The 26,623-nt window shown below is 44.3% G+C and overlaps 1 protein-coding gene across 5 annotated transcripts in view; it reads left to right on the top strand.

Annotated features, from left to right (window-relative positions):
* The first annotated feature begins 680 nt into the window (after positions 1-680).
* Positions 681-26,623, top strand: part of PAQR8 (progestin and adipoQ receptor family member 8) — a 40,530-nt gene continuing 14,587 nt past the window's right edge. Inside the window, exons 1-2 of one of the 5 annotated variants that reach the window (XM_058554173.1) lie at positions 721-761; positions 15,021-15,395. The gene's annotated coding sequence lies outside the window, so the exon portion shown is untranslated. Of the gene's footprint in view, positions 762-1,471; positions 1,528-8,117; positions 15,396-15,565; positions 16,105-26,623 lie in introns of those variants that run through there. The other 4 variants (XR_009221975.1, XM_058554169.1, XM_058554168.1 and 1 more) reach the window with 4 other exon arrangements.

Below are 26,623 nucleotides of genomic sequence, written 5' to 3'. Positions count from 1 at the left end.
AGGAGCAAGTCTGGCACCAGACATGGAATTTCCTCTTCCCCCTACTGCTTGTATGTGTAGGTCATTGTTATATAAAGAATGGCTAGGGTTGTGGTTGTGGATATACCGGTATAGACACGGGTTCCTAGCATGTCAGTGTAAGAGGTGTGTTTGTTGTGCATAAGTCATGGGAGAGCCCTTCACGGGTGTATTTCAGGGATGCGAAAGTGTGTGTGTCTGCCACGGCCCTCCCTGGTGTTATAACATGATTTCATAGCAGAATGACCCTGACTGCGCAGATGCGAGTGGCGAGAGAACGCCAGGATTTGCATCAGTCTTGAGATGGAAGATGAAGTTTGCTGTTGTTTTTCCCCCTCGTGAAAGACTTGGGAAACGGCCCCTCGGGGTGGGTTCTCGGAAAGAGGACGACAGCGGTTAATGAGTCTCTCTCTCTCTTAACCCCTCGGGACTGGAGCAGCCGAAAGGGGACCGTGCGGGTCTGAGCCCTGGGTGGAAGGAAGAGGCGTCAGTCAACTTCCTCGGCGGCGGCGGCACCGGCGGCCGCGGGGGTGCGCGGGCCTGCGCATCCCGCCCCCGGGCCGGGAAGGGGCGGAGCCGGGCGGGGCCCGCCCCCGGCGGTCCCCTCCTCCCGGCCGCTCCCCCGTGCTGCGCCGGCCGCGGTCCCAGCAGCCTGCGGGAAGCTCGGAGCCGGGAACCCGAGCCGGCAGCGCGGGCTGGGCCGGGCTGGGCTGCGCGCACGGGCTCGGCCGCCGCCCCTGCCGGTGAGTCCCGCCGGGGAGGCGCGCGGAGTGTCGGGCGGGGCATCGGGACCGCGATGTTGGGGAGCCCCGGGGCGCGAGCCGGGAGGGGCGTTCAGAATCGCGATGTCGAGGAACCCGAGCCCGGGAGCGAGGGGTCGGTGCCCCGATGTTGGGGACTCCCAGAATCGGAGCCCTGAAGGCGAGGCGGCGGGTCAGGACTGCGATGTTGGGGAGTCCTGGAGCCCTTGCTTGCAGGATTGAGGGTTCAGGACCGCGATGTTGGGGAGCCCGAGCCCGGAGGGCGGGAGAGTCAGGACCGCGACGTTGGGAAACTCCTGTGCGGGAGCCGGGGGGGACGGAACGAGGGGTGTCCTGTCAGCATTCTTGGGGCGCCCTCCGCAGGGCGGAGGGGAACAGCACCCGGAGGGGAGTGCTGGGGAGCGGAAGCCCGAGGTGGGCGGGGCAGGAGGGGGAGCCCGAGGGACGGGAGCCCCCGAAAGGGTAGGATGCGGCGAGGCGCGTGGCTTCTCCGGGGAAAGGTCGAGGGGGCTTCGAGAGGGTGGGCGCGGGAAGGGGAGAGTCGGGGGGCGGCTGGTTGTGTTATGGAGGATAGGGGGCTGGAGGGGTGGAACGCCGCGGCGGGGATCCGAGGTGGCTGGGTGGGTGCTGGGGACTCGGGGACTGTCTCGGCCAAGGGAACGCAGCCTCCTCGGTGGAATGAGGCCATGGACACCTCGAGAAGGCACTCACCGAGAGAGCAAGACTAGGCAACCCCAGACGGGGACAGGTGGGGACTCTAAACCCAGCGAGCTCGGGGAGTGATGGGAACTTGAGCGGGGGAGACTCGGGAGGGGCGCCCCTGGCGGACCTGTGCAGGGACCTGAAGGCACGGCGTAGGGGGGAATCGCAGCATCCCGTGCAACTTGCGGCCTCAGGCACAGACCGGTAAGGGGGACGGGCTCTTTGTGGCACCCTGTATTTCTGAGCTGGGTTAGAAGTTATTTTGCCCAGGGCCCCGATGAGAAGTGTCTGGGCTTAAAAGAATAGTTATGAAGTGAGATTTCAAATGTACAGGTAAGATCTACCTGTGTGTGCGCCTTAGGCATAACTCATTAATAAAGGTGTGTGCCATTTTTAGATCCATATGTGCTACTTGCTCCCAACCCTCCTGTGCTCTGTGAGAGGCAGTTTCTGAGTAAAAACTGGAGGAAAATCATCAGAGCGCACGCACAAACACACACACGCCCACAAATGCACAGCATTCCACAGCCGAGTAAACAGGGGAAATATTGTAAGGTTTGGATGGTTTGTGTTGGTGGGCCCTTTTTACTGAAGTTAACAGGAAGTTACCTACATGGAAGGTGGGCTGCCCTTGACTGCCCTCCTAAGATGTCCACATTCTGTACCCACCCCTGCGCTGCTCTTCTGACCAGGTCACCCTGCAGGGAGCTAGGCTGCTTAGGACCTCAGTGGATGGGTATCCGAGTTTGTGTCTAAAGATAAACAAATGACCTGTGCATTGTCTGTTTTTTTTTTTTTCTGTTGTTTGTCTTGGGTTCCCTGGCTCCTTTTAATTAGTTAAATACTATTGACATATTAACTTATCCTGTATTGTTAATTATGTATGGTAATTAGTTTAATTATTTGGTATAACAGCTAATTCAGGAAGACCTAGGGCCCGGGAATCCTATTCTGTGGATTTCTCCATTGGAAAATTCCTGGGCTTTGGAGGACAAGGGGAAAGAGATGCTCCCCACTCCCTTCCTTCTGTGCTCTGCATATAGGTCCATCTTCTGGCACACGCTGGGACTGAGCTTCCTGGGAAGATCAAGGACTGTGTTGGCAGCTAGCATTTGCTGGGCCCATTTTTTTTCTTCACAAAAAGGAAATCTCTTCAGTAGTTAGGCAAGTTAACGGGAAAGCAATTTATTCATTTTATGAGTATCATTTCAGGACAAGCTTTTATTTCATTAACGGGGTGCTCGTTAGAACCTTTCACCAAAACCTGCATTATCATTATCTCAGCAGCACATTATTCACTTGGATGTAAAGCTAGCCGATTCTTCCAATTCTTTATCCAAATGTTAAAATAAATATGCCAGTATTTATACATTCAAATGAGTATTTCTCCCCTTCAGAAGCCTTCTCTTGGCACGCTGTGTATTAATTCTAGTGATGCTGTCATTGCTGAGAATAATTTTGGAGCTCCTGCTTTGTGGTTGCCTTCAGAGTTTGCAATGCATTTACGGAATTGCCTCCTTGATGGCAGACCTTCCTCCGTTGGGAAAGAGCCAAACAGCGTGTGGGGCCGAACTTTAGCTTCTGAGGCGGGGAGTTGAGGTTGCAATAGGAAGGATGACCATTAAAGTAATGAGTCCTCTTGAAGGACTGGCGCTCTAAAGGGGACATCCAATGAAGGTATGTGTACGTGGTTGGGATTGGGAAGTAACCGAGGTGCAGCCTTCATTTGGGTGTTTATGCTCTGAGTCTGTATGTAAGTTGATCTTATCACCTTATTGTCATACCTTATAGCCTATTGGGCTGGAGAAAATAAGCCTTTCTGTCCCCTTTCCAGGTACCATTTACCAGGCAGTTTCCATCACTGTGCATTTTTACAGAAAACAAAACAAACAAAAAGATTTCTTTTCTCACCAGAAAAGGTACCCAGAAAGTCACTTACTCCATATGTAATGAATGCCTGGTACTTGAGTTTTTATGTGAAGGGATCTATCTAGAGGCGAGAGGAAGAGAATGATTTCTGAAAATCCATTTCAGTTTTGGGATTCCATGGCACACAGTGTGAAAAATTAACTTAACGTATCCCTTTTCTTCTGTTGTTTCCCTGAATTCCCAATTTTTTTCAGATTATCTAACGTAAAGCTTCATACAGCCATCACTTGAATCTTGATCTAGCCATAATCCTGGGCAAGTTATTTCATCTCTTTTGGCCTCAGTTTTCTTACCTTAAAATGAAGATGCTAATGAGTATGTAGCTCACTGGGCTGGGATGAAGATTAAATAAGATTTATGCGTGTAGAACATTGAGTTTGGTGCCTGACACAGTAAGTGCTCAGTAGAGTCTAGCTATTTTGTTATTAACATTGTTTATTGATAGTTTCTTATTAAAATTCCTTTGAAGCCATGTACAAATTTACCATTTCCCAGGTAATGATATTCCATTTGGCTGGGCTTGGCAAATGAATATGTGAATGAGAACATTTTGTTTTTACTCTCTGGCCTCTTAGGAGTTTTTAAAGAGTGACCTTAAAAGCAACTGTAGCTAGCTACTTTATTTTGAATTCAAATGTTTTTAAAAATGAACATTCCTGTTTTAATTGTGTATTAAGTATAACGGTTTGGTGAACACCTGAAGGCAAAAAGTTTAAAAGCTTCTCCTGTAATTTTTTTTCCTTGATCCAATAAAATATTATTCTAATGAAATAGCTGCAGTTCTATTGGCCTGTATTGAAAGAGATGTTTCTGGCAAACACTTGTTTCAGTTAAACTTGAGTTTTGCTCTGCTTTTTTTTTAAGTGACAGAGAAGAATCACCTGGCACTAAGCTCTCAGCTCTTCCATAAATATTGACATTAATTTTTTTTCATATTTATGAATTTTATTAAAATATATATAAATTAAGAAGATACAGAAATGTGGGAATGTAATTTTATCTTAGTTTTAATCAGATGGTTAGGAGTTGCTGTGAAATAGATGTTTCATGAACTGTTTGACATTTAGTGAGAATTCTCTGTGATTTAGGCAAGTTTGTGCAGGAGAGAGAGAGAGGTACGAGAAACAGACTTTGTCCTCCAGAAGTTCACATAAGTTACTCTCTTAGGATGACGCATTAGTAAAAGTTTTTTCTCCTAATGGCTTATGGGGCTAAGGATTCATATGGATTTCCCTACACGTTCTTTTCCCTCAGTTTCTTGGAGAAAGCTAAATATATTCGTCACTCAATAGTGTTCATATTTTTGAGGTTGATTAACTCTTTTGGCATTAGATCCCTCTATGTACTCAGATGCCATGAAAGGAGATAATGGCTATAAAAGTACTTGTGAATTGGAAGTGATACTAAACCATAGGATAGGGGGGTATTATTACTATTGTACCGTACTTTCCGGGAGTGTTCTGATGATCACCACCATAGCAGTGTTTGGTTCTTGCTCTGTCTTTCTTCTGAGTAGTAGATTATGTACTTATAAAGTATCAGGAAACAGTACAGCATGGTGGTTTAGACCACAGCAGTGGTTTTTAATGGGATGGGGGGCATTTTGCACCCACTCAGGACATTTGGCAATTCTGGAGACATTTTTGATTGTCACAGCTAGAGGGGGAAGGATGTTACTAGCATCTAATGGATAGAGGCCAGAGATGCTGCTAAGCCTCATATAAGGCACAGGACAGCCCCTCATGACAAAGAATTATCCAGCCCCGAATGTCAGTAGTGCTGAGAAACCCTGGCCTACAACGTGGGATCTGGAGTGGGGATCAATCAGCGTCACATCCTGGCATGACCCTAGGTGAGTTCCTTAGACCTGAGATTCTATAATGAAATGCATGTCTGAAGAGAGAGAGATTGTGGAATTAAATGAGGGTATATAAAGTGCTTAGCACACAGAAGGTGCCCGGTAATTGGTAACTCTTGGTATTATGTCTGGTTAGTAAATCCAGGGGCTATGCTTCAGACAGCTTTGGTCTTTTAACCCATTGTGTACAGAACCAATCCAAGTTTCTTGATCCCTTCCAGGTGTCCAAGAGTAGGGCAGGCACATAGCCTTATGGCCTCCAGCATCTGTGGTTCCTTCTGCATTCTGGCCCAGGTTCTGCCCTGATTCTGCTGGGCCGCTAAGTGTGGGCCACAGATCACTCCAACCAGGTAGGCAGGGCCGTCCCTCAGACCTCTCTTGGGTAAAGCAGAGATGAGCTGAGGGTGGAGGAACTTTCTCTTTGATCTGGGATACGCCGGGAAGGAGGAGATGGCCAGGCCAGGAAGCCCCATCTGATTGAGCTTATCTCCAGCCTCTCCCAAGACCCCTGTCCTGCACGGTCAGAGTGGCCTCTGCTGCGTGAGCAGGCAAGGAAGTCTGGCAGTTTCCCTTTACTCTTCCTTAGCCCCTCCTACTCAAGCAAAGAGTTCTTGTAGGCATCCCTTCACTTTTAATAAGATCCTCCAAATCCACTGCAGTTTTTGCTCCGTTGGCGTCACTGGCCATCTGGGAGGAGAAAGGAAGCCTCCCATAAAGCCCAGACTTTGATCTTTATGCCTCTCTGTGTTTTCCTCCTGCACACTGGAGCCACAGGAGGGAGTAATCCACTCGCAGTAACCAGCAGAGCTTCAGCAGGCTGGGGGTGGGGCAACATTCCCGGTGCGGAGAGTGTTTAGCAGACTGGGATGTAAATAACAGTGGTTTTTTAGCTGTGAGCCAGAAACCATTAGTTCTGTGGATCTCAGTCCTGGCTGTACAGTAGAATCACCTGGGGCTAAGAATGCTGATGCTCCGGCCCCACCCCAAACCACTGATTCAGAATCTCTGAGGGTAGGGCCTGGCCCATCAGATTTTTTAAATGCTCCCCAGATGATTCTGATCCCTGGTGAGAGCTGAAGGTCAGGACCATGCCTTGTGAAATTAATAACCTGCATTAAAAAAAAGAAAACGAAGAGAACCAAATTAAAAATATCAAAGTAATAGAAGTATTATTTTGTTAAGCTTTTGTTTTAGTGATGAATGTATGCCTGTTTGCAATGTAAAATATGTTTCTTCTAATGGATTGTAGTCAAAAAAGTTTGAAAAACATTGTTTTAGTGCCTTGGCGGTATTTAATTAATATTGACAAATTTACCTCCTTCAGTATTTCTGTGTGAACATCTGCTGGACAGATTTCAAAGGGCTTTTATTTACCTTGTCAAATACAACTTTTGCAACCATCCTATGAGCATAGAGAGCAGATATCATCATGTTAATTTTTTTCACAGATGAAGGAAACTTGGAGTTGGAGAGGGTAAGAAATTTGTCAAAGTCATAATGAGAAAATGGCAAAATCAGGGACTCAAACCCAGGGCTTCTGATTACTGTACAGGGCTCTGTCCAGCTCATCTGTCTGTCTTCTGACTAGTAGACCGTTTGAAAAAGGAACTGCAACTACAGCAGGAGTCTGGCTTCAGCATCATGAAAATAATAACTATTGAGGGGCCGGCCCCGTGGCATAGCGGTTAAGTGCACAAGCTCTGCTGCTGGCGGCCTGGGTTCGCATCCTGGGCGCGCACTGATGCACCGCTTGTCAGGCCACACTGTGGCAGCGTCCCATATAAAGTGGAGGAAGATGGGCACAAATGTTAGCCCAAGGCCAGTCTTCTTCAGCAAAAAAAGGAGGATTGGCATGGATGTTAGCTCAGGGCCGTTCTTCTTTACAAAAAAAAAAAAGAAAGAAAACTATTGACTAAGCACTTTCTAGTGTCAGGAAATGTGTTTATAGTATCTCATGTAATTCTCAGAACAATCCTAGGAGACAGGTACTATTATTAGCCCCATTTCAGAGGTGGGGAAACTGAGGCATAGAGAGGTTGTGACTTGCCCAAGGAGTAGAGCTGGGCCTGCACAGCAAGCCCAAACTCTTTATTTGTGCTCTCTATTGCGTTAGTACTAATTTGTTGGCATTTCTCTAGCTTGTAGACTCCTCTCTCTAGGGGCAGTTTAAATAGCAGGGAAATGGCCCTATGTCTTAAGTCTGCTTGGGCTGCCATAACAAAATACCATAGACTGGGTGGCTTAAACAACAGACATTTATTTCTCACATTTCTGGAGATTAAGAAGTCCAAGATCAAGATGCCAGCAGATTCAGTTCCTTGTGAGGGGGCCCTCTACCTGGTTTACAGATGGCTACCTTCTTGGTGGGGGCAGGGGGAGCACAAGAGAGCAAGAGATTATGTGCTCTCTCTCTCTTCTTCTACTTATAAGGGCACTAAACCCATCATGGGGACCCAGCCCCAATGACTCATCTAAACCTAATTACTTCCCAAAGGCCCCACATTCCACTACCATCATGTTGGAGGTTAGAGCTTCAACATAAGAATTGGGGGGGGCACAAACATTCAGTCCATAACGTCCTTGTACTTGTAGTTTCCACTCAGCTTTCCTTGTGTGTGTGGCTGGAACCCTCCATCCACCAGTGATTAAGGGAAGAAAGCCCGCTCTGCTGCCCAGGCTTTGTGGATCCTTGTCCAGGCTGACACTTAGAGTGTCACTTTGTGACACTTAATGCCATGAGTTGCTGAAATTCGGGGTGTGGCTTAGATAGTCCTGGCTGAGAAGGAACCTGAACACTAACCCTTGTGGAGTGAGATCTTGATGGACTTCTCAGTGGTCTGGGAACGAAAGGATATCTTGTTCATTCATTCATTCATCAAATATGAAGGGCCAGGGTCCGTACCAAACACGGGCTAGAACGATGAGCAAAAATGCAATCCCTGCCCTTTTGGAGGTTACAGTTTGGAGGCGAGTTTTAGAGATGACACTCCACTTCAAAGAGATGGGTGGGGAAATTGTGCATCATGGCTCTCTAATACCTGTACACGGGGCGAAAATCACCAGGCCAAAGCAAAGCTCAGGACGCGTGTAAGTAGGAGGGAGCTGGTTGGTTACCTACTCAGGAGCTTAGAGCGGAAGAATTAGACTTCACATTATCTCACGGGACATTCGGAAACCACACTTCACCAAAGGTGGGGAACCGCTCTCTACTGTAAGTTGACTGGGTTGGATGATCGGGTTGAATTAAGCCTGGAGCTTAAGGAAGACTTTTCTTCTCTGTGTGTCTGGGAGGGTACAAGCTGTCTAGATAGCTAATAAACGATCCCTGTTTTCTTATGTGAGGACAGCCGGAACAGTATTTGTTGAATGAGTGAATTAATAATAATGCTGATGAATGTTAATGTATAATAGAGGGAATGGGAGACTTCAAGATTTTGAGAGAAGTGCACCCAGAGAAGAACCAAGGCTAGCTCTCTCCCTTTCCAGGCTGATCTGCTTCCTGACTTGAACCAATCCCCAGTTCCTAGGACTGTAAGAACTTGAAGGAGATCAGAGCTAGGGTTATTGATTTAAGATTTTTTGTTGGTCTTGAGATATAGCTAGCATTAAGGGCAGTGACATTTATCCTTCTAGGTGATGTAGCCCAAGATTAAGAAAAGCAAAGAAGAAAAAAATTCTCTATTCTCAAGGAATAGAGAGTTTGTTGTTTTCATCAGTAGCTTGAAACTCTGCATTTGCTCCATCCTTAGCACCTCCTCTTTGGAGTCTAAGAGAATACCCAAGAAGGTAAAGATAAGTCTACAGTCTGGAAACTGGAGGAGGGCTACACTTACCCAAACCAGTTGAAGGTGGACGTAAAATACGTATACTCTGCTGAATATTGCCTGTAGATCATACTTTTGTGAGAAATGAAACTTTTTGTTGGTGAAAACTATCTTCTCATTTTCTTTTTAGACTCATTCTAAAGAGGATTGGTAAAGTTGTATAAAATATGGAAGAAAAGGGAGGATGATATAAGATCAATGTTGGAGTGAAATGGCTCTTGAATGAGAAAATTTATGTTCTCCATGGTGTATGTAACTCTGTCCAAAGAATTTATTCCAGGAATCTCATCTTAGCTTTTCTATTCCTGCACTTAAGCGAGATAAAGGCATTGATATTATTGTCTTGAGTTGCCAGGAACCCTGAGCACTTTAGAAAGTGGAATTAGTCCGTTGCATGCATGGGCCAATGCTGAGGCTGGAACTGGCTGCAGTACTAGAATGTCATCCAGACAGGTTCAGGTAAAGCTCCAAGAATGTCGTTGATACTGGGTAACACTTCAGGAAGGTAGAAGCTGAGTCATCAAATCTCAGTTTGGTTTAGAAGGTTCAGTTATTTCACAAAGTGCTATAGGTATTTCTTGAATTGCGTGGCCTTTTCTTTTTTTTCTTCTTCAAAATATCCTGAATGATGACTTGTTGTTTAGGGTTTACATCCCCGGAAGTAATGCCGCCTTCTGAGTCGCTGCTGTCAATTCGCAGGGTCCCTGACAATTGTTTCTCTCATCTGGGATGTGCCTATTTTAGATCTTTGCAGCCGAAAAGTCATTATGACAGAGGAGCACTTGAGAGGAAGAGGGAGAAAAGGCAAATAGATGTCCTTGGGGTGTAAGTGGAATCATGCCATAGCAGCAGAGGTGGAGTTCAAATGGTAAATCTGTCAGTTCATCTATAGGGGTTTTTTGACCACTTAATAAGTGCTTGACACTGTGCTGGATACTTTGAGGGATACAGGAGAAACATGAAACATGACTTCTGTGCTTAAGGAGCCTATAATACGTTCGGAGCATCACATTTTTCTCATATGAAAGAGAAAGAAAACTTTAGACGTTTACCGTTAAGTGCTGGGCTGTGAAGCACTGGTGGTAGGTTGTGCCATTTGGCTTAGAAAAGGCAAAGTCAGTGTGAGCTCTTACAGTCGGAGTATAATTCAGGACAAACAACCCAAGAGAGAGCTGAGGTAACATTTAGATGGAGAAGTGGGCATTTCTGACAGGAGAAACAGCACAGAGGGCCACATCAGAATGGTATATGTGTATGTGAGGCCTGAGGAAATCACTTCATTCCACTTCATTTTTCTTCAAATCACGTGGCACCACTCCACATGTTATGTGTTTATTTGTTTATCCTCTGTCTTCTGCACTGGGTCACAGTGGTCAGCTATGTAAGGGATAGATAGGGCAGGATTTCAGATCTAGATTCCTTTCTGCAGTTAGGTGTTTGGAGAAAGGAAAAGGAAATTAAATCAGTTCATGAAAAAAGATTTTTCAAAGGCCTACTCTGTGCTTGGCACCGTTCCAGGTATCAGAGATAAAGAGATGATCAAGATCCCTGCTCTCGTGTAACATATGTTCTCTTGGGGGGAGGCAGACAATAAACCAGACAGTCAGGAAATATATAATTTTAGGTAGTGAAAATGCTATGAAGAAAAATAAATCAGGATAAGGGGAAAGAGAATGCTGGTTTGTAAGGTTAAGAGTAAGGATAAGATAAAGATTTTAGATTGGCCCTGAACTTCCCTAGAGAAGCCTGGTTACCACTGAATCACCACTACAGTCTGTGCTGATGGAGTCCAGCTTTATTATTCACATTCATGTCATCCGTCGGCCCCACTCCACAGTGTATATATGGTGGACGTTCAGCAAGCATTTCATAGTAGTAATAAGAATGGCCTTGCTAGACTTGAATTGGACCACAATTTTCTCCTTACTTTTTACTTTTTTATAATTTTTCTATTCATTTAAAAGATATCGTCCTAAAACATTTATGGAAGGAGAGAGGGAAGAATCCCACAGGAAAGGACATGTAGGTATTGACAACAGTAACAGTTACCTATACATGAGCTCTGTGGAGGACAAGATTGAGCGCACCTGCATCAAAATTTTGTCACATGAAAGAGAAAAAAAATATTAAACCATTTGTAATGATGTGGCTTTGAGATGTCTCGTGGCCTGGAGAACCACTGTGTCTAAATATATTAACCGAATGCCAAAGGAGGTAATAATACATCCATGTGTACATAAAGGCATATAAGACATAAAATAGCGACAATGTACTGAGCAATTACTCTGTGCCAGGCATTGTGCACTGCACTTTGTTTATATTATCTCTATTCACTGAAACAATCTTAGGAGGGAGATATCCCGGTTTACCAATGAGAAAACAGAGATGAAGTGGCTCGCCCAAGGCCATTACAGTTAGTAAGTGGCAGAGCTGGGATGGCAGATTCCTTGTTTGTGAGAGGGCGTGGGGCAGACAAGTTTGGGTTTAATTAAGGGCTCCCTTAAGTGCATATCTAGCCTGGAATTGATCCAGAGTGGGGTTTTCTGTCTTTCCAGCTCATCACCCTGTCTAAGGGATTCCAGAAGCTGGGAGTGTCTGGTACTGACTCTGAATTTATATATGTGATTCCCTGCACCTACTGGAGGCATAGACTCTGGTAGCACAGGGTGGGAGGTCGTGGTGGTGGTGGTGGTGATGGTGGTGTGCATTGAGCATTTTATCATTATTTCACATGCCTGTAAAAGTGTATATATGTGCGTCAAACAGCTACTCAGGCCGTTAAAACTTGGAAGTGCTTTGCTTTCCGCTGGGTGATAGCAGCTCAGTTTGGTGCCATCTGCCAACTCCTCTAAAGCTGACTTGAAACTCTGACTTGGGATGATGTGTATCTGACTAAAAGATGTGGGTAATGAATATTTAGTGGATGTGGTTGATTCAGTAAACGTTCAAAGCATAGAGAACCAAAAATAATTAATTTAAAATAGGTTTGATGGTGAAAAGGTTGGGCAATAATGGATGGCCTAGAGTGACAGTGAAGTTCTCAGTGGGTGTCTGTACCCCCCCCCTCCCCCCATTGCTGGCCCCAGAGCCCACCCATGTCTCTAGAGGGGCAGGCTGCTCTCACGGTGCCTCTTTGACCTAGAAACAAGGCCTTCGAGGCATTGAGCTATCTGAGCTATCACAGGTTACATACACAGCAGTTTTACATGTGTTATATTCTCTCTCTCAAACTTTCTTTTTTTTTTTTTTGTGAGGAAGATCAGCCCTGAGCTAACATCCATGCTAATCCTCCTCTTTTTGCTGAGGAAGACTGGCTCTGAGCTAACATCTATTGCCAATCCTCCTCCTTTTTTATTCCGCCCCACCCCCCCAAAGCCCCAGTAGATAGCTGTACGTCATAGTTGCACGTCCTTCTGGTTGCTGTATGTGGGACGCGGCCTCAGCATGGCCGGAGAAGCGGTGCCTCGGTGCGCACCTGGGATCCGAACCCGGGCCGCCAGTAGCGGAGTGTGCGCACTTAACTGCTAAGCCACGGGGCCGGCCCTCTCTCAAACTTTCTATTACAGGAGATTTCAAATAGACATGTGGACAGAATGGTATAATAAGCCCCCGCATGCCCATCCCCCAACTTCAGCATTTACCAACTCATGGCCAACTTCTTTGTATATACCTTACCTCCAGATGATTTTGAAGCAAATCCAGAAATCATATCAGTATTTGTTAGCATTTCAGAATGTATTTCTAAAAGATAAGGACTCTTTTATTATAATGCTTTAAGCTTCACAGCAACCCTATTAGTCAGGTACCAGTATATCTTTCTTTTATAGATGAAGACAGTGAGACACAAGAGATTAAATATTTGCCCAAGGTCACCCAACTTGTAAGTGGCAGAGTTAGACTTCAAACCCAGTTGGCTAACTCCAGAGCCCGTCCTGTTAACCCCATTTCTGTATGGAAGCCACTAGACCTTTCTGCTGTAGCTAATGCTAGCTACATTATGGAATTGGATCCTGGGAGTAGCAGAGCAAACTCCCAAGGACATAACTATTGATGTCTGTGAGTTCAACCACTGGGCCATTGCTGCACATTTGGTCTGTTTACGTGCACAGGGACAGAATGGCCATGAAAGGCTTAGAATTGTCATCTCTGGGAATGAAAGGACCAGCCTGAAATATTAGTGGATCCTATTTGGGCAGCAAAACTGATAAAGCACCGTTATCGTAATAGTGTTTGAAACGTCAGAGAAACCCACAATGAAAAGGACTTGACAGAAAATATCACTGTCATTGGGCCATGGCTGCCAAGGGAAGTACAAGGTTTCTTTTAAAATGAATTTTCCTTTGGTTTTCTGTCTTGGCAGAAGGAATCACTGTCTTCCCACTGAGTGTTTTCAGTTTGTTTCTAGCACAGCTAATTGTGTTTATTTGTCTCCGGAATCACATGGCTGCCTCCTCTCCCTTGCCTTTTCTTAAGGTCTCTTGCCTGCTGTGTACTACGGTTACTGCCAAGAACGTTCTCCTCACCTGGGAGCCAGTTGGCTGACAACACAGAGTAGATGTTGGGAGGCCAATTCTGTCTCTCCGGAGAGCTGACCTGGCCCCTGGCATCCCAGCCCACCTCAGGGGGAGGGAGAGAGATTATATAAGCTGGTATGAAAAGAACCATGTTTGCCTTGTATGCATCCACTCGGTCCATCAGTGTTAAGAACCAAGCAGAAAGCAAGTGAACTCTTGATTGATTGATTAACAGAGCTTTGCGAGTTCAAATTCAAGAAACTGATTCTCTATTTTTCCTATAAAAACAAACATCACATGACTTTTCTGTTTAATACTTTCCTTATCTTTGGGATCCCTGACATTCCCTTGATTCTCAAACCTCTGTTTCTTTTCCTTCCTCCTTCCCCACGCAGTCCCATCACAGAAGCCAGGTAACTGTTAGAGAACCACCCAGCTCCTTAACCCTCTCACCCGTGGAGCACCAAAAGGTGGTACTTCTCAGGGTGCCGTTGAGGAAGAGCTTAGCAATTCCACCTTAAGCTCCCACTAGGACATGCCAGCGAGGACCTCAGCTGGTGTCTTTTTCAGGGAACATGTATTTTCTTTAAACATTTGTTGTCACAAATATTTTGACATAGTTTTTTATGATTGATGCACTTCTGCTTTTAAAAACCCTCAAGTAAGGAATGCAGTGAACTGCAAGTCACTTAGCTCTTCATAGTAGAGACCCTCAGGGATGGCACATATGTGCTCTGTGCCGCAGCTCCCTCCTGAGCCTGGTCTCCCTCAGGAGCTAGTGGCAGTCACTATAAATTGATCACAGCACCTCCCTGGAATGCCTCTCAATACTGGACTCCAGGAAGCGTTATCAACAGGGCTGGCACAGGGTTGAAATCTATTGGCCATTTCCTGTGTACGTGGTCTTTAGAGCCCTTCCCACACTAAAATCCCTGAGCCTTTCTGTGGGGGCGTCACGTGAGGTCACTAACAGCTAGAGGCCAGCGCTCCTCTTTCACCAAGAATCAGATCTAAGGGTGAGGAAATTTTACCACGGGAGAATGCTAAACCCTTTCTGGAAAGCAGATGACAGGGGAAAATGTTTTAAATGCTGATAGTTCATGGAGGGTTTGGAGGTCGTGACTCTCTTCTCAACCCCTAGTGGGTCCTTCAGTGGTTTGTAGATTTGTTAGTCAGTAAGACTAATTGAAGTCATTCTTTTTATGGGAGAAACAGAATGCTTAATGCCCAAGGGGAATGCAAAGGAAATGGAAGCCCAGAGCCTGTCCTTAAGGAGTTCCTAATCTGGTATAGCAGTTGTATTATGTTGAATTTAGAGTCAGTGTAGTTTAATGAGATGCAAGAGCAAGAAACTTAGTGCCTGGTTATAATTCACTCACTCTCAGTTGACTAACAATTGTTTTTACTTTTGAAGAAATTTGGAGGGTATTAAGATAATGCCTGTGAAGCAAGAGGACTTCCCTGACAGAAGATGTTTTAAGTATTCATGACCATGTTATAGATAATGTCCTGGGCTGTAGGAATGGCTTAGGCCACTCTGTAGCCACCAGAAATCATGAACGTCTGACCAGCTGTGCAGGCAGAAGCTGTGCGGGCTGCTTGAGGCCTGGCTGTCTCCGGGAACATGGACAGAAGATACCGGCTGCCGTCTGGGCGGTGAAGATCAGGCTGTGTGTGCACGAGTGTGGTTTTCTCTTGCTGGTTTAATCAACAGTATATTCTTTTGCAAAAAAAAGTCAAACCAAGGCTCATTTGGAATGCTCTGCATTAACAGCAAGGACCAACAGAGGTACTTTTCCATTTCAGAAGTCTCAACTGGATATTGGAGGTAGTGGGAGGGAGAGGGGGTTAACAAACCATACAGGTGAAAACATTAGACTGGCCAAGTATTTTTAAAAAATCAGGTTAGGGGCCAGCCTGGTGGTGTAGTGGTTAAGTTCACGTGTTCTTCTTCGGCAGCCCGAGGTTCCTGGATGCAGACCTACACACTGTTCATCAAGCCATGCTGTGGTGGTGTCCCACATACAAAATAGAAGAAGAGTGGCACAGATGTCAGCTCAAGGCCAATCTTCCCCACCAAAAAAAAAAAAAAATCAGGTTAAATTTAGAGCCACCCTCCCCTTAAGCATGTACTCCTATGTAGCAATGCTTATCTAAAAATCACACTTAAGCTGAAATCACTTCTGGTTTACGATTATTATTTACTTTCTCCATCTTTCTGGATGTCATAGAAAAAAAGGCCAGAAAACATGGTTTGCTGTTGTGATTTGGGAATGTCCAAAATAATTGAATTCTCCGGAGGGAAGAGTAGCCAGTGAGGCTGAAATGGCCAGCTGGGGAATAATTGCGACTTTTCAGTAGATACTACAGTCCTTTGTTGGAGGGAGCATATGAAACTGCCAGCACTGACCTTGAATTTTCTGGTAACAATAAGTGCTTGTCTCTTCCCAGGACCATATGATCTGCAGGAATAGCTTCTGGCTGGTACTGCATCTTTTGTTTTCTTTTTTTTTTTCCCCCCAAAGCCCCAGTAGATAGTTGTCTGTCATAGTTGCACAGCCTTCTAGTTGCTGTATGTGGGACGCGGCCTCAGCATGGCTGGAGAAGCGGTGCGTCGGTGCGCGCCCGGGATCGAACCCGGGCCGCCAGCAGCGGAGCGCGTGCACTTAACCGCTAAGCCACGGGGCCGGCCCATCTTTTGTTTTCTAAAGGCACCCTGGGGACTTTAAAATTCACTCTTTGGGTTAAAATCATCTTATTTAAAAGCATCTTATTGAATGTTAACTTGATGGTAAACTTACATAATGTTGGCTATTAGACACTGAATAAGCTTGGAAGTGACACTTTCTGGACCAGCAGTCCTGCTGTCTTAGGCTTGTAACAGCATTCTTTTTTTTTTTTCCCCCACCATTAATTCAGAAATCTCAAGTTGTTGGCCTTTATTATTCTCAGTTTGCAGATGGCACTGCTGGTGCCAGAAGGATTGTGGTTTATTTTTAAGTATGTGATTCATTTAATCTGATGAGAGTAGGCTTGGGCCTTCTGCCTTCCAGCTCACTTTGCCTCCAAGATCAATACAACCTCAAAGAAGAAAAAGTTGTCCATTTTTAAATGGTGTTTATAATGGATGTACCTAGTTGATATTAATGACAGTGTCTCTACTTCAGCATAGATTTGATTAATCAAAGTCTTCAGTTAAACTGCTTTTCACTGACATATTCCACTTTGTAGAAAAAACATCAAAACACAGGAAAATAAAGTCCTATTAGAACTTTTAGGGGCCAGCCCAGTGGTGCAGTGGTGAAGTTCACGCATTCTGCTTCGGCGGCCCCAGGTTTGCCGGTTCAGATCCTGGGCACGGACCTATTCACCGCTCATCAAGCCGTGCTGAGGCAGCGTCCCACATAGAAGACCTAGAAGGACCTACAACTGTGTACTGAGGGCTTTGGGGAGAAAAAAGAAGAAAAGAGGAAGATTGGCAACAGATGTTAGCTCAGGGCCAATCTTCCTCAAAAAAAAAAAAAAAAAAGAACTTTTAAGAGCAACTTCCCAGTAAGGGCTTAGGCTCGCCATAGACACCATCCAATCTTGTTGACAATTGGTGCCTCCACTATCCAAGCTGCATAGTGATCACTGGTATCCAGAAGGAGATGAAGGACCTGGAGAGTTCTGAATTACTAAAATTGTATTCATGTGTGAAAGTGAACTAATATGTTTTAGAATGATTTTCAGTAAATGAGGTTGAAACAGAAAGCATTTCCTGAATATTGTAGAAGTTCAGGGCATGGCCTCTGGACCGAGACTACCTGGGTACACATTCTGGCTCCACCACTTCCTGGCTGGGTGACCCTGGGCGAGGCACTTAACCTGTTTCCTCATCTGTATTGCATTTCTTAGGGTTGTGAGGAATAAATAATAATATGCAAAGAACTTAGAACTGTCCCTAGCATAGAATAAGTGCTCAATATATGTGAGTCATTATAATAATTATTATTATTTTGGTGTACCAGGTTAAGGTGAGGGAAAAATATATCCCTGGTCTCTGGCTTGAGCACCTGGCTGCAGCCATTTACTGAGATAGGAACAAAGAGTACAGTACAGAAGCAGGTTAACTGAGGAAGCTCCAATCTCTTTTGGTTGAGTTTTTTGAGATATCTTTGTTACAGCTGAGCAGAGATATCAAATGGACATTGGATGTACCCTGTGCCAGGTAACAACTAAGCTTTCTGTGGACTACAGATTCTCTCCTTGGTTTTGTTATGGATTTCTTGTGAGCTCTCCAAAAAAACTAAATCCCATGTGCTTCAGAATTTCCATCTGAATAATATTGAACATAATAATGGCACACAGTAGACATTCAGCAAATATTTGTTAAAGGGATAATTGCTTTCCAAAGGTCCTAAGTAACTTGGGTAAAGGTAGTGTGTGGGTATATGTATATTTACATTCCTCTCCAAGGAATGTAAAGGCCAGTACACTTTCGGTGTGTCTGCATTTCACCCATTCATTTATTCATTCTTATAATGAATATTTACTGAGCATTTACTGTATACCAAGTACTGTTCTAGGTGCAGGTATATAGCAGTGGACAAAATAGACAAAGATCCGTCTGCTAATGGGGCTTATATTCTGGGCCAGCAGTGGGGCCAGAGAGGACAGGCAATACACATAATAAATAAAAATAATATATTAACATCACACCCATTAGGATGGCTACAATTTTAAAAAACTCGGAAAATAACAAGTGTTGACAAGGATGCAGAGATTGGAACTCTTATACATTGTTGGCGGGAATGTAAAATGGTGCAGCCACTGTAGAAAACAGTATGGCAGTTTCTCAAGAAATTTAAAAGTAGAATGACTGATGATCCAACAGTTCTACTTCTGAGTATATACCCATAAGAACTGAAAACGAGATCTTGAAGAGATACTTGTACACCTATGTTCATAGCAGTGTTATTCACATAGCCACAATGGAAGCAACCCAGGTATCCATTGACAGAGGAATGGATGAACAAAATGTAGTGTATACACACAATGGAATATTATTCAGCTTTCAAAAGGAAGGAAATTCTGACACGTGCTACAACATGGATAAGCTGGAGGACGTTATGCTAAATGAAATAAGCCAGTCACGAAAGGACAAATGCTGTCTGATTCCACTTATACGAGGTATCTAGAGTAGTCAAATTCATAGAGACAGAAAGTAGAAGGGTGTTTGCCAGGGGTTGGAGGAAGTGAGGAATGGGGTATTGTTTAATAGGTATAGAATTTTAGTTTTGTAAGATGAAGAGAGTTCTAGAGATTGATGGCGCAACAATGTGAATGTATTTAACACTACTGAACTGTACTTTTAAAAATAGTTGAGATGATAAATTTTAAGTGTATTTTACCATAATTTTTTTTTTAAATAGAGAAAGAAAATAATATATTAAAGCACGAGATGAAAAGTACTACAGAGAACAAAGAAAACGTTGAGCAGAGTGAGGGGGCTCCGACTTGCTGGGGAGGGTGCAAATGCACTATTCAATCCATAGGGCAGTGGGGAAGGCTCCTTGAGGAGGTGGGATTTGAGCAAGGCCTAGAAGGAGTTGTTTGTCTCTTGGCCTCTGTTATAATCAGCGTCTCAATCTTCGAGGGCCCGCAGGTGGTGTGTGGTGTGTGGCAATGCCGAGACAATGATCAAGTGGCCTTTATCTGTAAAGTTTATATTGTTGGCTGCTGACTCAGAAACTGGGGCCATGGGCATTTCAACTCGATGAAAAAACAATCCAGGCCCTCAGGTAGCACTTGCACAGATTATAATCAGACGTCTGCTGAGACTTGGGGTTATGTTACGTGCAGTAAAGAGAAATGGGTGTTCTTATTTGTGGCCTTTTCTAAAATCAAACTATGACCTAGAAACAACCATCAGGAGTTTGAGTCTTCAGTTACTCCTAAATTTGCAAGTAATTGTTTAGGCCATTTCCAGTGTAAGTTTGAAACTCCTTCATAAGATGAGGATTTTCAGGGCTTCATGTGACCTTTCTGTCAACCTAATACTAGAGAGGGCATCTCAAGAGTACTTATATCAGTTATTCTCTCTCTGGTAGGTCGTATGGCAGGGAATGGTGAGCTGCTTATAAAACTGTGACTGGGCCCTGTTTTATTACTAATTTATGAGGCTGGGATAAACAGGGATCAACTTGCTATCACTTTAAGCCAATACTTCGTACTCATGAAAAAATTGAAAAAAGTTTGCAGCGCTGGATTCTTGAACAGACTTTTCCACATCTCATTTTTAAACTTTTTCCATGTCTAATAAAAAAGATGTATAATGAGCATGCATCTGTACTTGGGAATCAGGAAGAAGTCCCCCACCATCCCCCACCCCCACCCCCCCACACTGAACTTGGAGGGGAGATGGGCATCTGTGGGTGGACAGGCACCTGTGCCCCTGTATGATTCTGTCCTGGCCAAGGATTCTGAAGCTATACTAGCAGCCGTTCAAAACACACATGCCTGCTTGTGCCCCTCTCCCCAGGCTCGAGTTGTACAGTAATTGCTAAGGTCCTGGGGACTGGCTGGGAGGAGCAACGGATTCCCTCTGTGAGTTCTTTCCAGGCTAACGGCAATAAGCGTTGGCTGACTTAAAAAGCACGACACCAATCTCAAAAATCACACCCCCACACCCCCACCCCACGCCATTCTTTGGTAACGTCCTTATCTGCCCAATGTTTGATTTCTTTTAGTTCTTAACAAAATTCTTAGGAAATTTTTGGCATAAATGTAATATCTTGGGTGCTCTGGCAATAAAGAGAGGAGGAAGAATATTTTCCTTGATCTTTATGCATAAGCAGCTGCCGATGGTCATTTAGCCCTGGCTGCTTATCAAGCTCAAGGTATCCCCTGGGACCTCCAGTTTCTCCCAACATACAGTGCCAACGATAGACAGGCTTCTCTTTCTTCCCATGGCCAAGGGATAACACCTGGGAATGTAGCAGCCATTAAGTGTATCCTGTTGTCCTTAGATATATGTCATTAGATGGTGAGAGCAGGACTTTGTAGCAAAAAAACGAAAGCTCAATGGATTCAACAGACATTCATTGAGGGTCGCCTGGGCAAATATATACGCTAGGCTCTAAGTTGGAGGGAGAGGGAATTAATGCCACATGACGTAGTATTTGCCCGTAAGAAACTTATATGCTGCTAGTGGTATAAGAAAAGGACCCAAACAACTACAGGACAGAGTTATAAGTGATGGTGTCATTTAAGTGGTGCAAACTGAAGGTCGCAGGATGGATGGAGGATATTGCTTTGACTGGTGAATTGGAAGGCATGGAGGAACCAGCATCTGAGAGTTGCCTTCAGGGATGGATAAAGTTTTCCGAGGTAGAGATAGGGAGGAGGCCATTCCAGGTAAAGGGAACAGCCCGGACAAAGACCTAAAGAGGAATCCCCTTCCAGGTATATACCCAAGAAGACGTGTACAAACTACCCAGCAGCCTTGTTTGTCACAGCAGACAACTGGAAACGACCTGTGTGTCCACCATAGGAGGAGGAACAAATAAATTGTGGAATTTGGAACATATTCAGCAAAGAATTGAATCAACTAGAGAACCATGTCACAATTAATGTGGAAAAAACACAACACGTGTCTTAAAGAAAGAAGGCTGCAGAATGTTAGGTACAAACGTTATATATAGGTTAAAAATATACAAAACAATATATATTGTTTATGCCTACTTAATTTCATGATGTTTTTATTATATCATTACATTTAGTTATATAATTTTATAGTGTCATAATGTTTTCACGTGAAAACATTAGTGGGAATGAAAAACACCAAATTCAGTGTATAGTGACGGCTACTGGGAGGGAGGGAAGGAAATGGATGGACACAGGAGGCTTGGTTGCAATTGTATGTGTTTGACAGACAGACAGACAGACACTCATATATACACAAATACACACACATATATATACATATAGATTTGTAAATCTAAAGTAAATATGACATTAAGTGATGACAATTGTTTGTTGTATAATCCTCTATACTTTTCTGTATACTTGAATTTCATAATTTCAAAATGAAACAGAAAGTCACAAGGCAAGTTCAGGAATAGCAAATGGTATAGATCGGGGGTTTTCAAGCTTTAACATGACCCTTGGTAAGAAATATATTTTATTTAGGAACCAGGAGTTTCATGACAGCACTTCTGCTTAACGTGTGGGGCGCACCCTGACGTGTTCTGTTCTATTCACTCTGTTTTGTTCCACGTGAAAGCAAGCAGTGGGTGATGTTTGAGGATGCAGATAGGACCAGGACATGGAAGGCTGTGACCACGAGTCTGAGGAGTGTGAGCTTTAGTTGGCAGAGAGGAGAGGGCTCCTGGCAGCTTTGAAGCATGTCATCATCAGAGCTGAACTTCAGCCAAATCAAATAAGATGGAACTGGAGCCAGAGATTGGAGGATGCAAAGTCAGTTAGGAGGTCACCACTGTGTATAACAGGGACAGTATATAAGCCTACAGGGGAGGTGAAAAGAAGGAATAGATTTTGGATATGCTGCCATTAAAAGAAAAAAAAAGGGTTTGATGCCTGGGATTTGAGAGAAGCAGGAAGAAAAGAAGAAATTCCACTTTGATTTCAAGGCTTAGGGACTGGGAGATTAGTCACACCGGTAACAGAACCAGGTACCACGGGAGAAGTCTGGTTATACACACAGTGCTTAAGGTGCTGATGGGACATCCAGATAGATCTAGTGAAGTCTTGGTTGAGGGTTAAAAGGCATGAATTCATAATGGCTTCATAATGTTTTATGATTTTCCAAAGCAGTACGTAGTACCTGTGAAGAAAAAAGAGAAATTAGGTGTAATCAAGGTGGGGCTAGGCGGGCCGACCCAGTGACGGGGTGGAGGGTGAGGAGAGCTGGCCAGGGTAGAAATGAGATGGCTGGACTGAGTCTGGTTTGTTTGGGGATGGCAGTGGGGCCAAATGAGGCAGGTGGACTAAGAGAGAAGAAGAGTTGGAGGAGCGGAGGATATGAGGAGCCCAGAAGGTGGGAGCAGATGTGAGGAAATAGAATAGGTGGCGGTCGGGAGTGTTGTGATCAGGAAGGGGAACTTCAAATCTGAGATCTTGGAGCTAGAGTAATCCTGAGAGAGAAATAATCACCGCCTTGCAGGACTTGCAGGCTAGGCCGGTGGGCAGTTGTCCTGTACGGAGATGAAAGTGGGAGCTGTGTGGCAGCTCACAGTTACTAATCTCAGCTGAGTAGATTAGCTCCTCAAATGAAGCTCCTCTTCATTTGGATTTTTAACCAAACCAGCTACTGATTAGGAATTACTACTTCAAATTGTAGAAAAGGGGCCAGCCCCGTGGCTTAGCGGTTAGGTGCACGTGCTCCGCTGCTGGCGGCACTGGTTCGGATCCCGGGCGCGCACCGACGCACCGCTTCTCCGGCCATGCTGAGGCCCCGTCCCACATACAGCAACTAGAAGGATGTGGAGCTATGACGTACAACTATCTACTGGGGCTTTGGGGGAAAAAATAAATAAAATTAAAACCAAATTGTAGAAAAGGCCACACTGGGAAGTAGAGAGGGGTCTTCAGGGGTACCCTTAGGAGAGCCCTCATGGAATGTCCTGGGAGATGAGGCTCTGGATAACATACCTGGGATGTTACAGTGAGCCGGAATTCCTAGTCCATCATCAGCTCAGAGGCAGACAGGCACTCACTTCTCATCTCGCTCTCCCTTTTCCATTCATGTTAGATGGACTTTCTTTTTCTGAGACACAGGTGGCTGGGCTCTTGGGACACGAATGTCAGAAGCACTTGGGTCTGCCCATACCTTAGGGCTGATTTGGTTTAGGGCTTCGAATAGGTCACTGAAATTCTGTATGCATTAATTCTTCTTACAATCAGGTAACACAAAGTAAAATGTTTTTAAAAAATGTCTTGAGCAATTTCCTTGTGCAACTCAATGAATTTCACAATTTAATGCAAAGAAAGATGCATGTACAACCAGTTACAACATAATGCTAAGAAGGTGTAACAGGACATGATTAATTCTGCTTGAGGCTGTTGCTAAACTTCACAGAGGAGGTTATATCTGAGCCTGAATGTGAGAGAGAAGCAGGCTTTGCCAGGCAGGGAGGGGTCAATTAACATTGGCGATGCAAAGTGTGTGGCTCATTCAGAGGCCCAGGACAGTCTGTTCTGCCTTCGTCTATGCAACAAGAATAAAAAACTAGGTCTCCTAATTCCTGCTCCACTGTTATTTTACTTTATTTTTCTTCTGCCTGGCCTCTCTATTTCCTGCATCTTTGTTAGGCATTCTTGGGCACAAAGTACCGATGGTAGGAGGAGATAGACCAAAAGTGAGCTGGTGATTGAAAATCCAATTAACAATTTAAATACTGTTACGGACACCTATCACGTAGCTCAACCACCCACAGAAAACAACATCCAACTCAAATGTTTCCTTTTGAAAAATATCTCACATTTTCATTATCTAAGATCGCACCGCTTTTACCTTTAGAAGCAAAGGAGAGTCTTATTTCATTGTCTTTGAACAAGTATCTGTTGACACATTCTGGGGCACCTTTACTCTGGTAGCTGCTGATGAGAGAAATAAAGGATGGGTAAGTCACTGCTGCTGTCTCAAGGAGCTGGCAACCCAGTACGTAGGAGAGACAAGGCCCTACACACATGAGTCCAGATGTTCTGCTCACCAAGTGTGTGGAATGGGTAGATAAACATTCAGGGAGAAAAGAAATCAAGATGGCCTAGAGAAGGCTTCCTGGCCAATGTGGAATTGAACTAAGGCCTGGAGGATGTCCAAAGAGAAACTGAGAATGAAGTGACTTGTTTGATTCTTGGTAGCAAATAAAAAGTCCGGGTCTTGGGAACACCAGGAGAGTGTATTTGCATTAGCTGCAAAAGGGTTAACTTTTAATAGCTAGGGAAACTGCATTCCTTACATAGTACTCCATCCCGGGCTTCATTTGTTATCAGATTCTTCCGCTCTGCAAAGTATATTTCCAAGATTGATTTCCTGCCAGTGGAAATCTGCTGCTCTCTTCAGGGTTCACCTGGCCTGGCCCGGGTCCCAGCAGGTTTGTGGATGGGTGATGGAGCTTCCTGCAGGCGCAAGGCTGGATCAAGCTGGGAGGCTGCATAACTGAAGCCAAACCACGGCTAATGAAGCCAGTAGTTACGCTCTTAAGGGAACTGCTGGGAGACTCCTGTGCCTAGGCTTTAATAGGCTTTCAGACAGCAGAGATTACCTTTACCCAAACAAGAAGTCTCTGAAGAAAAATGATCATCACACCCAGCTAACATATTGATTGACCTTAGACTGCTCAGTGTGTTCTAAACTGTCCCCAGCTCCTCCGAATTCTCCCACTAGCATTAAACACAGATACTGTTTATTGCGTGTGGAAGGTGCATTCTGTGTCTGCAATGATGCATTTTGAAAACAGTCTTGCTCAAGTTGAGATGTGGGAGGTATTGGAAGTAACAAAGAAAATTCGGGAATCCCAGCTAGGGAGTTCCAGCTGGAGAAAGAGAAAAAGGCATTTGGAGGAAGTGTGCTTTGCTCATCTTCCCCAGGGCACAGCAGCAAATTAAGGTTGTCTCTTCTTTCTCCTTCTATCGATATGGTGGGGAGCCGCAGAGGTGGAGAGGCCACTGAGCCCAGAAGGTGACATGTGCTCCTGGCACATCTGTGGCACACAGGTCTACCTCACCCCTTTTATAGGCAGTGTTCAGCCACACCAGGTATGCACATAGTCAAGGATTGACTCACTTATTAAGGCCATTTGGGTTTGTGTGCTGTGGGGAAAGTCTTTTGACAATATTGTGTAGACTGGCTTTCCCAATCTAAGAGAACATGACTGCTGCCTTAACAGTAGATGTTAAGTATTTTTTTCCCCTTCCCCACTCACCCCCACCCATGCCCATTTGCTTACATTATGGCAAATATAGCTAGGTTACTCCTAATAATAATTTTATTAGTATGGTTAGCTAACTAGTTGAGCTCAAAATCCACAGAATATTGCAAAGAAGTATGTATTCCTTGATAAAGCTGGGGTGTTTTGGAGGGGGAGGGCATCTTAATATCCATTGTACTAATTAATCATGTTTTACTGATTTTTACATATTTATCTCAAACATTCCTATTTGTAGAATAGCAATAACTTCATTTTTCCAGTTAGAAAAGTAGTAAATGTTCATTGTTAAAAAGTACTATAATGATAGTATCTACCCAGAAAAAAAGTAAAATTCCCCCATAATCCCACCACTTAGCAATATCTGTATTAATGTTTTGATGATGTGGAATTCTATACTTTTTCTGTGCCATATGTATATGTTTACAAAAATGGGATGCATACTTGTAATTTGCTTCTTCCTTGTAACAATATCTTTATTTATTCAACAAATCTTTGTCAAGCATTTACTATGTGCTAGTCAGTCACTGTTCTAAGTGCAGGGGAGACTATTGTTAAAAAACAATGGAGTCCATGAATATTTCATGTGCATCTTTAACAATGTGTAAATATATCTACATAATTATTTTAAATAGGTGCATAGTAATCTATTATATAGATTCATCATAATTTATTATATCAGATCTCCTATTTCTGGATATGGAGATGCTATTTATACTTGTTAGGTTTTCTTGAATATGAGGAGGATATGTGTTGACTGTTGGTAAATCTGAATTCATGTTAAAATGATCTCTGCTAGTAATAGGATTCTGCTGGTAGTGCTACTCCTTAAAATATGATTTTATAAACAGTGGTCAGATAGTTGGCAGATGTAGCTACAAAGATCAGTGTAGGCCCAGCGGCCTCTCACTTGATGGATGACTGTGGAGACCCAGGCGGCATCGGAGGCTGTTTGCAGCTCCACCTCTGTCTCTGGTTAGACCAAGGGCTGCTCAAAGCACGGTTCCAGTCTTTAACTATAACTGGACACCAAGTTGGCATTTTGGCCCCTCTTCCTTCTCAGCCATTTACGGTTATGCAGTGA

Source organism: Diceros bicornis, chromosome 14, assembly GCF_020826845.1.
Source record: "Diceros bicornis minor isolate mBicDic1 chromosome 14, mDicBic1.mat.cur, whole genome shotgun sequence".
Classification (NCBI taxonomy): Eukaryota; Metazoa; Chordata; class Mammalia; order Perissodactyla; family Rhinocerotidae; genus Diceros; species Diceros bicornis.
Note: the sequence above shows the minus strand (reverse complement) of the source record. Positions and strands in the feature narration are given on the sequence as shown.